Raw genomic sequence first — 10399 nt, 5'->3', positions numbered from 1 at the left:
GGAATCATCCTTATGCTCTCTCCCCCAGCAGTAGACTTATCTTTGTCTACAGATTTGTTTTGATGCTAGTAGAGGGAGTCATGAAGAGACAGAGGTGCAGCTGGTTTCTATCACTGTGCTTCAGTTTGAGGCACTTGACTGAAGAAAGTTGATCTGCATTCTTTTGTAGTTCTGTGCTAGGCTATGGTGGTGAATTCACTATGATGAATGATTTAAGGTCCGCGTGCTGGGGAGGGAGGATAATAAAATTAAGGACTGTAGAACTGTATCCTCTTTTAAATGCTGGCATACAAGAGACATTTTTTTCTAGCTTGTGTTTCTTGCCCCTTAAAAGACTAGATACAAACAAGTAAGTTGCTTCACAGAGCTGGCATTTCTAGAGGCAGAGAGACTAGAGTAGATGAAAGTATAACTGCAGACTGAGTCTCACAGACAAAAATAGCAAAATGGTGTTTGTAGTGTGAATGGGAGCAAGGAGAGCCAAATGTAATTCATTGTGATAAAAGTAGAATGCTTGTGGAATGTTGTATTTCAACAGTTGTCTTTGCTGTTTTATCCTGTGGACTCCAGAGAATATTTTTAAAGCTAACTTCTGGCATTTTACTTGGAAAAATACAAGGTGTGTGGAGAGGAGAAGAGAAAAAATCTAACATGCTGGAATTGGACCGAGTATATTTGGCTTCAGGTCCTGTGGAATCTGCAACAGGTCTTGTCTTCCCGCTGGCTTATCTCCTACTGACTTCAACAGGGGCACTGCTGTTAGCTAGTAGAAGTTAATACTGCATGCCCCTAAAAATAACCTTCCATTTTGGTTTTGTTTCCTCCACATTTTCAAGCAGAGGTCAACATATCCCCTTCCTCATCTGCTTTCTTGCGTGGTTATGTTGTTGCTTCTCCAGAGCATGTAGGCTTCTAGGTGCTCAGACTCCTTAGCATACTAGGCATCTGGCTACAGTTGGCCTCTGGTTACAACTGTAATACAGTCATCAAACTTTTTTTGGTCTGCAGAGAGTTAAAAGCATAAATTAATAGTTGTATAAAAATTGCGACTTAAGAAGTATAAAAATCACAGATTGGCTGAGGTTGAAAGGGATGTCTGGAGTCAGCTAGTCAGTCCCAGTGCAGGGTGCCCAGGTGGCTTCTGAACATCTCCAAGGAAGAGACTCCATGGTTTCTCTTGGCAGCCTATCCAGTGCTCAGAAAAGTTTCCTGATGTTCAGACAGAAGCTCCTATGTTAGCAGCCCAGCACAGGGCACTACTGAGAAGAGGAAGAGCCTGGCTCCATCCTCTCTCCATCTTTCCTTCAGGTATTTATACACATTCATAAAATCACCCTGAGCCTCCTATATGCAGTTCTTTAGGTGAGGCTGCATCAATACAAAGTATAGCAGGGGAATGTCCACTTAACTAGCTGGCTGTGCTGTGTTGAATGCACACCAAAATGCAGTTTGCCCTCTTGGCTGACAGGGCACACTGCTGGCTCATATCAGTTAATTAAATTTTCTTAAAAGAAGAACATGAAGAACAGGTAAGAAATGATTTTCAGTTTCAAAGTACTGGCTTTCATTTGTGTGACATTTTTGTGAGATCACCTTTTTCATGATTTGGAGAATTCCATGCAGCTCTCCATGCTTCCTAAGTGCAGCACTCCAAACTATACAGGTTTAAGCAACCCTACAGTTTTGCTCATATGCAATAACCTCTGGCTACATCCATTTCTACCTTCTTCCCACTGTCTGATCTCATCTGAAAAGATGTGAGATGAGCAAGCTTCTCTATTTCTATTTTCAAGTGAAGAAGCAATATTTTTTTTCCTTTTCTCAAAAATATTTTTAAATTCTCCAGTTTACAGCCTCCTGTTTCCATGTTAACATCTTTCCCTAGCTTAAATAGGTCAACAAGGACTGTAAAGATACTGGGGGGAAGGAAGTAGGAAAAAAACCCTGCATGTATGCTTCAAAATATATTGCAAACAAAGCAGAAGAAAGTAGTGAAAAAATTCTCAATGAAATGGGTATATCCTTAACTCTAAACTGGAGAGGGATGGATTTGAAGGGTGGACAAGGAGTTGGCTGAATGACTGCAGACAGAGTGTTGTGGTTAGCAGCTCTGTGTCCAGGTTGAGATCTGTGACAAGTCGTGCACCCCAGGGGGCTGTCTTGGGGCTTGAGGGGGTTTGAGGCTTGAGGAATTCGGTGCACCTTCAGCAAATTTGCAGACAACACCAAGCTGAGTGCTGCAGTTGATGTGACAGGAGGAAATAAAGGGGCTGAATTAAAAGAGGAACTTAGATGAGATGTTAGGATGAAGGACTCAGAGTGGTGAGACAGTGATACACGTTGCACAGAGAAGTTGCGGGGGCTCCATCCCTGGAGATCTTCAACACCGGGTTGGATGGAGCCCTGGGCAGCTGGACCTAGCAAACCTGCCCATGGAAGTAGTTGGGGCTAGGTAGGCTTTAAGGTCCTTTCCAGCCCAACCCATTCTATGGTATTCAATCTTGAATTCGGGGAGAAAATTGTAGACATCTTAGAAACTTTATTTCCTGCTTAGCTGGTAACCTTGTTGATGCCTAAATGTTACAGCTTTTAGGGAAAACAATCACTGCTGGGAGTGGGGGGCACAGAGATCCCATAGTGTCAGCATTCATAGCCTACTGATGACCACAAGAGAATAAGTGCTTGGGGTTCTTCTCCTGGGGATTTTGATGTTCTGTTCAGTAATTCCTGTGTTACAGGAATTGTGTGAGGAAGAACTTGTGGTATGTAGCTGCTGACCTGCTGACTCCAGATAAGTATGCTTAGCAAGCATTTTTAGTTATATTATTACCCTTCAGCATTAAACACTCTCAAGGCATTGCAAAGGCATCTGATCCTCCATCACAAGGTCCCACTTCCTTCTACAAGTGGTCTGTCTGCTCAGGATGTGGGGACTATCTATACAGAAGGTAAACGTCAAAATGTGTAGTAGGGAGAATGTGAAATGCCAAGACTGTATGATCTCTGTATGAATCCAGAACCAATTAGCTTGTCTAATTGGTGGGAACCTTGCTACCTTCCTCTGCTGTTCCTGAAGATTTGTTGCTTTAGAGCTTTTTATGACACTTCGTTCCTCACCCACTCAAGAAGAGGAGTTCTATAGCAACTGCTACCATCGCCTGCTGAAGCTTTCTATCAAGCCATGTGCAACAACTTCTCATAACTAAAAAAAAAGAAACAACAAACCCTGAGAAGTCCAAGTGTCAAAACCTGTTATGTTAAAGACAAGACATATGTCAGTGGTACACTGCACACCAATGTTACTATTCCAATAAATGCTATTCCTCCCACCATAGGACTGCCAAATGACTCATTATGAATAACAACTTGACATTGCTGTACCCAAGCAAGCAAAAAGGGAAACATCTTAATATCTTGTAGTACTTGTTTGTCATCGTTTATGAGTGTGGTAAAGGGTGTGTTATGCTAATAACAGAGAGCAGTTACCCTGCAGCATTATAAGTGCTTTTCTGCTGCAGTTCTTCCTGTGGTGGGTTGTCAGTCCCGTGGAGTAAACCCTGCCAACACATGTGCGTGTCAGTAGCACTATTTGGTGCTTCCCACCCAGTCCACTGGGTATTCTGCGCATCACAGGAAATGTCTGAAAATGCTGCATGTTCACTGACAACTACTTGTGGTTTGGTTTAGAGGCTGAGCAAATGGCTTCTAAATATATGTTCCTTTCTTCCAATGAAAGAGGGTTAAGCTTCTGTTCTGTCATTTTCAGAGGCTTCCCCACCCTTTCGCTCTAATTTCAATTGTTCTGACCTCTCCGTTGTTGTTTAGGTGTGGTGTGTGTGCAGTTTTATATTGTTTAGATAATGCACTGAATGTTCATTTACTTAATGCCTGCTGTTTGCCTGTGTGTATTTCTAACTAAGAAGGTACAAAGCTGTTGGAGGTAGTAAAATCAGAGCCGTGCAAGCTGCCATGTGGGGAAATACAGAAGGGGAATTTAATGCAAGTGATTTTTAAAAATAACAATGCACTGCCCACCGCCAGCAAGCTCTCTGAATGCAAGAGGCTGTTTTCATTTTGGACTTCTAGTTGTACAAAGTCTTAGGGAATGTTTTTGTTACAAATTAATCACTGCCAGTAAGGACTGTTTAAGCACCTAAATGTCTGAGCCAATTTTCCCAATGAAAATTTGTAAGATAAGATTTTCTATTCTTTATCATCTACCTCTTCTACATGCATGTTTGTGGAGTTCAACTTCTCTGGAATGTGTGCGGTTTCTCTGACTATTCCAAAGAGTAAGAGATAACCAACTCTGAGTTTACTGTGAGGCACAAGCAGTTGCATAGGTGTAGGTGCTATTTTGTGCTGTTGATATGAACTTCAAGTAAGTCAAAACCATGCTAGGGAGTAAATCAGATTTCCCAAGTTGGGTGACTACCTTGTCCACAAACATAGGAGGTATACAGTGTTCAGTTCCCCTCTCAGTGACAATTTAAATAGATCATAGTGGCACACTTTGGGGTAATTAAGGTCCCACCTCAGGTGTTCAGTGTCTCAAGGCCAGAACTAACTATACTAACTAACTGTAAAAATGCATGTGTCTTACCATTAAATAATTCTCACAAATTCCCATTATCCTTTTCCACTGTGAGTGAGAGGTGTCAATTCCTCATGACCTGGAAGCAATTTAGGTACTGAGCTATTCCAGGTGGAGCTGCATTAGCACCATCTTGAATCCAAGCTGTGGACAGAAGCCAGTCCTCAGAGGCCACCCTTGCAGATGTGGCCAGGAGACATCAGTGGTGTGTGCCAGCCTGCACTGAGAGATGGCATCACTGGACAGCCCTTGTCCTCTGCTTCTCACTGAGTCCCAGAGCACACTCTGTTTTCACTTCTGGATGATGTGCCCTGAGGCTCTTGGCCTTAGGACTGTTATATATGGCTGAGACTTCTATCAGAAGCGTCCGGTTTTTCTGCTCGCTATGCAGATGAGAGCAGCAGCTTGCAGCGGCAGAAGGCAGCAACACAACCTCTCACAAAGAACACTTTTGTGCCTTGAGAAATACAGAAAAGCTCCACACACTTACTGTTTGTTTACATTGTATTATTGCTCACATACGACTGTTCGTTCTTCCCTCCCTGGGGCCATTTCCACGCGATGAGAACTTTCTCTTGCTGCAGGTGAGCACCAGGCGTCCGTGGCTCCGGCCTCTGGCTGCCAGGAGAGCCTGCTCCGCACCTGCCTGCTCACTGCCTCTGCTGTTCTTTTTCTTTCTTAGCTGGTCTTTCCACAATAACTAGGACGTATATTGTCGACTTCTCGCTTGGACTGGTTGTAGAAGAACCGCCTAATTCAAACAACGGTTTTGGCTTGCTGGGTTTTGTTTTGCTTTCCAACTTTCGGTTTGAACTCCCCATGCGCCCAAACAAACAACTGCAGAGCCCTGGGGCAGTTTCCTTCACGTACAGCTGGTGGGAAGCTGCCATGCTGCTGTTGTCCGTGTTGGGTCGGTGTGGATTTCTGCACCCACCTGCACGTCTGGGGAACATTCATGTTTGTGTCACGAATCTAACAGCGCTGGGTGCTTCGCAGAGCTTTAAGTCCCCAAATAGGATTCTGTGAGAAATTCGGCTTTTTTTTTCTTTCACAATTGCCGACGCTCAGCTCACCTGTGCCCCCAGACCCATCCAGTCCCTTCCAGAGCTGTCAGCCCGGGGCCCGGCCCCTCCGTCCACTCCGCACCGCCGCGTTGCATAACGCCTCCCGCCGGGCCGGGCGGCGACGCAGCGGGGAGGGCCGAGGGCGGGCACTCCACGCAGCCCTGAGTGGCGGGGCCGGTGCCGGGCGGCCCGCCGAGGGTGAGCGAACGAAGGAGAGCGAAGCGGGAGCAGCGGAGAGAGAAGCGCCGCGGCCCCGGAGGGACGTTCGGCGGCGGGTGCCGCGGCGGTGAGTGGGGCGCGGGCCTGCCTGCTCGCGCTGCGGGGAGTAACGGTGAGGCTGCGCTTTGCGGGAGAGCCCCCGCGTCCCGTCCCGTCCCGGCGGGGGTGGACGAGGCTCTCTGACAGCGCAGAGCGGCAAGGACAACCCTGCGCCCGGGCGGCTGCGGCAACCTGCCGTGCGGCTCTAACGGTGTCCCCGCGGCGCAGCGTCTGGCTGACGGTGCGGCTGCGGGCCCTGCAGCGCCTCTCCCCAGTGGAGCAAGCGGGCGGGTAAAGCCTCTTATTTAATGCCTTTCGGTTAAACAAGAAAATAACCGCATCTCTCCACGAGGAGCAGCTCGGTAAGAGCGCGAGCAGCGGCTTGCAACTTTTCTTACCCAGGTGTCGGGCTGTCGCTGCCAACCGGCTGCTCGCCGTGGCTGTCACGTTCCTGCGGCGCTCTGTGCCCACGCTTTCTGTTCCCGTTCTTATCCCCTTTCCCCGGCTTCTAACGCAACACTGTCCCGAGTAGTGAGGAGGGTCCCGGTTTGCCCTCACCTTTACACCCTCACTCGATGCGCAGTAAGGTTTTGGCTTCTCCCATGTCCTTTTCTGCCGCTGTGTTTATTTCCATGTGCTTATCGGTTTGACTTGTGTGAACTTAAGTCTTAGTTCTGGGAAACTTTATTCCTAGAAATAGCTTTCCTCAAATACATTTATAGAGTGAAACCTGCAGGAGTCAGTGATTAATTGTAAAAATGAGGGTTGCAAGATTATGCTTCTACAGTTTGTTAAAGCAGTGCATTGCTTCCCTTCTCTGTTGTCTTGCTATCTTCTATCACTATGAAAAATAATATCACTGTGCTGATCAGACCAGCTCCTTACTACTACTGCTTTTGGATGCCACTTCTAAGCCCTCCGTGGGCCATCTGAAAGTCTCTGTACGCAGTGGCTATTTTTTGAAGAGGGAATTTCAAAAACGCAGCAAAACTTTACAAGCTGATTGGTTGCCTTTCAAATGTTCTGCTTTGTTTTCTAAAAGTGTCTCAAATTTGTGGGCAGTTGAAATGCATGTTGGCTTGGCACGGCCTCTGTGGTTGCCAAGTGTGTAAAGAAAGTAAGGAAATGTAACCCGCTGCAGTCCCCTGGCAACTTTTATTTCAAGAAGCAAACTCGTAGTGAGTCATGGGAGCATTGTTCCCTCCAAACTAACTGCCAGGAAGTGGAACTTGACACAGCTGGTGGGCTCTCTATAAAACAGTTCTTCCCTACACGCAGTGTTGTTTCCATGTTCTTTGTGAATCAACAGATCCCGAGCCCTCGAACTCCCAAAGAAGATAGAATTTAGCCTCTCAGGGTGCGGTGCTGCATGTTTGTCCCTTCCTGTGTTGGTTTCGATTCTTTTCTTCTGTTATGTACTTCAGTTTCTTCTCTTCCTCCCATCCTGGTCAAAAGTTTTTCACATCTGTGAACCATTCCCAATGCATGTGTCCTCTCTGACTTTCATACACTGGCCTAACTGACAAGAACGTCTTGCCTTTCCTTTTGGGTAAGCCATTTTTGTTCCCTCCAGTTCTTTGTGGCTCTCACATCATCCTGAAAAACATCTCTGAATGCTTGGGCTCAGGATGCAGCTGTACTTCCATACATACCTGTGTGATATAGGTAGATGCTCCAAGCCTAGCACCTGCATCACAGCTTCAAGAAGGATAGCTATCTTTCATCTTTTACTACAGTTTCTATTGCAAATAAGGTGCTTGTTGTCACTTAATCATAGAATCACAGAATGGCTTGAGTTGGGCCTCAAAACCCACCTAGTTCTGACTCCCTGCCATAGTTGAAGTTGCCCCCCACCAGATAAGAACCCAGAGCCCCATCCAACCTGGCCCTGAATGCCTCCAGGGGTGGGGCATTCACAGCTTCTCTGGGCAGCTGTGTCAGTGCCTAATTATATAGTACTATTTGTATACACACATGTTATAAGTAGGTGATATCCTTCTATGAAAATTGATGACTCAGCAGCATGCTGACTTACAACTGAATAACTCAGAGTTGTGAACTCTGGCCATTCATACTATCTGAAATCGCCACACCTCAATGTCAAAATAAGGTAGTAAACTTGTTTGACAGAGAAGGGCATTTTCATTGACACTTTATATAAGGTTAATAAGCAATCTTCGATGTCTCTATCTGTCTGAACAGAAAGCTTAGACTGTTCTGATCTCTAATACAGTGCTTGTATTCTGAGGAAGATTAGGGTTATTTTTAATATGATCTGGGCCTGTTAGTTTCCTCTTGGCAGGACTGACTTGTCATGTGTGTGAATACAAGGATCTTATCTATGTTATGCCTACCAGAAGACTTGGGCCTGATAGGAAGCTCTTCATAGCAAGGGATTTCATGGGAATTCATGTTTTGGCTGTAGTACGATGAGGATTAAGTTGCCACCTCAGCCTTGAAATCTCACGGAACAAATGCATGAAGTAATGTACTAGTGGACATTGAGGGAAATCACAAGAAATTACATCCATGATGTTGTAGTTTGCTTGGAAATCAGATACCAAGTTTCAGGTTGCTTGTTTTGTTCTTAATTAGTGCTTGTTTATTTGTATTAAAAAGATAGAATAGCCATTTTTACTGATGTGCTATGCTGAAAGCCTTCTCGTAACTATGGCAGTAATACTTGGGAGCACAGGATGAGTGAGAGGCCCATGTGGAATGGCATGTGCCAGGAGATTTCTTGTTATACTTAGCACTAGTATCTGTTGTTCAGATACAGTGGCTGTCACCAGTGAATCCTAGACTCACATATGCTTCTACCTCTGCAGTTAATAGTCATTAAAAAGAACCACTGGCTTTAGTAGAAGAGCAGTCAGACCCACAAATCTTTGGGCTCCTTTCAGGCAGGTGAGTAGCGTTGTATCTGTGGGATAGCTTTGCAAACTGAAGCATGACAAGAAGACAGGCTGAGGGAGCTGGGCTTGTTCAGCCTGGATAAGAGAAAGCTGCAGGGTGACCTCATTGCAGCCTTCCAGTACCTAAAGGGAGCCAACAAACAGGAGAGGAGCCAACTCTTTGTAAGGGTAGATAATAGCAGGACAAGGGGAAATGGTTTGAAGTGGAAAGAGGGAAGATTTAGGTTGGATGTCAGGGGGAAGTTCCTTACCAAAAGAATGGTGAGGTGCTGGAAGAGGCTGCCCAGAGAAGTTGTGGATGTCCTGTCTCTGGAGATTGGAGGTTGGATGGGGGCCCTGGGCAGCCTGGTCTAGTATTAGATATGGTGGTTGGTGGCCCTGTATGTGGCGGGGGGTTTGGAACTTGATGATCCTTGAGGTCCCTTCCAACACAAGCCATTCTATGATTCTGTGAAGCTGTGTTGCCTGCCCAGTCTGCTGGCTTCCTCTTCCAGACACATTGCCCCTGCTGCTGGGGAGTCACAGCAGTTTGTAATCCCCTTCAGTGTCACGCCTTGTGGAGCTAAATAACAGGAGGTTATTTTTGATTGAGTGAGAGAAGTTCTTCAAAACTCCTTGAAAATATTTGATTTTCAAGATCAAGTGTACCTGTAAATATTGTTTTGATCCAGGCTAGCATACACAGTTTGAGATCTGGATTCTCCTGGAAGTGTCTGCACATTTCACTAAGCAGAACTATGCAAACATGAAGGCCCTAGTTCATGACTCCCAAACAATGTATGAATGGGCTATTGCTGAGTATATGGCCATCCTCCTTCTCTTAATGTAGTAGAATGATTTAGAGGAGCCGTGTTCTGTGCTGCAGGTTTGCTCTGTGGTGTTGGTGAGCATGTACAGCTGAGGATTGGAGTGGGACCAGAGGTACTGAGTGCTGAAAATGTTGTTGGCTCTGGCACCATCTATCAGAGGCTGCTTCTGAAAGGTAGACTATGAGAACATCGTATCTCCATCTGTAAAAGGGGATGCTAACATCTCACTTCATGGATGATGATAGTTGATGCTATGTCAAGGTGTCATGCTGTGATACAGTAAGCAACCATAGTGTGTCTAGGTACTTGGACTTATTTACAAACCAAGATTAGAGCAAGATTCTTACACTGATTTATCTCATCTGTTCATTCAATTGGACTGATGCAACAGTGATGAATAATAGACTATGAAAAAGATGTTAGGGTTACTTTAGCTGTCTCCTCTTCACCTTAAGCAGCAGTGTGATGTGATTTCAAGTATTGCATCCTTGTCTTTTGTTTTCTAATCATTATAGTTAGGCAATCCTAAAAATATATATTGCCTCTGATTAAGGAATAATTTAAGAGATGGATCTGATCATTACCCAGATGCTGAACTCCATTTTCAGTGCAGCCTGAAGAAGTTCAGGGACACTGAAGATGGAAGGTGAACAGATGCTGATGTACCCACCATGTTTTCAAGTTATTCGGACGGAGAGGTGGTGTTTTGTGAGGAGATCATGTCAGTAATGAGGAGAAACCAATCTTTGAAGCTGCTGG

The 10399-nt window shown here is 45.4% G+C and overlaps 1 protein-coding gene across 6 annotated transcripts in view; it reads left to right on the top strand.

The window, feature by feature from the left end:
• The first annotated feature begins 5838 nt into the window (after nucleotides 1–5838).
• The window catches only part of SYNE3 (spectrin repeat containing nuclear envelope family member 3), a 60533-nt gene continuing 55972 nt past the window's right edge, over nucleotides 5839–10399 (top strand). For 5 of the 6 annotated variants that reach the window (XM_042873670.1, XM_042871314.1, XM_042874425.1 and 2 more), the window contains exon 1: nucleotides 5839–5944. The gene's annotated coding sequence lies outside the window, so the exon portion shown is untranslated. Of the gene's footprint in view, nucleotides 5945–6196; nucleotides 6279–10399 lie in introns of those variants that run through there. The other variant, XM_042872829.1, reaches the window with a different exon arrangement.

Source organism: Lagopus leucura, unplaced genomic scaffold, assembly GCF_019238085.1.
Source record: "Lagopus leucura isolate 7727_CA_CO unplaced genomic scaffold, USGS_WTPT01 Super-Scaffold_1, whole genome shotgun sequence".
In the NCBI taxonomy this organism is placed as follows: domain Eukaryota; kingdom Metazoa; phylum Chordata; class Aves; order Galliformes; family Phasianidae; genus Lagopus; species Lagopus leucura.
Note: the sequence above shows the minus strand (reverse complement) of the source record. Positions and strands in the feature narration are given on the sequence as shown.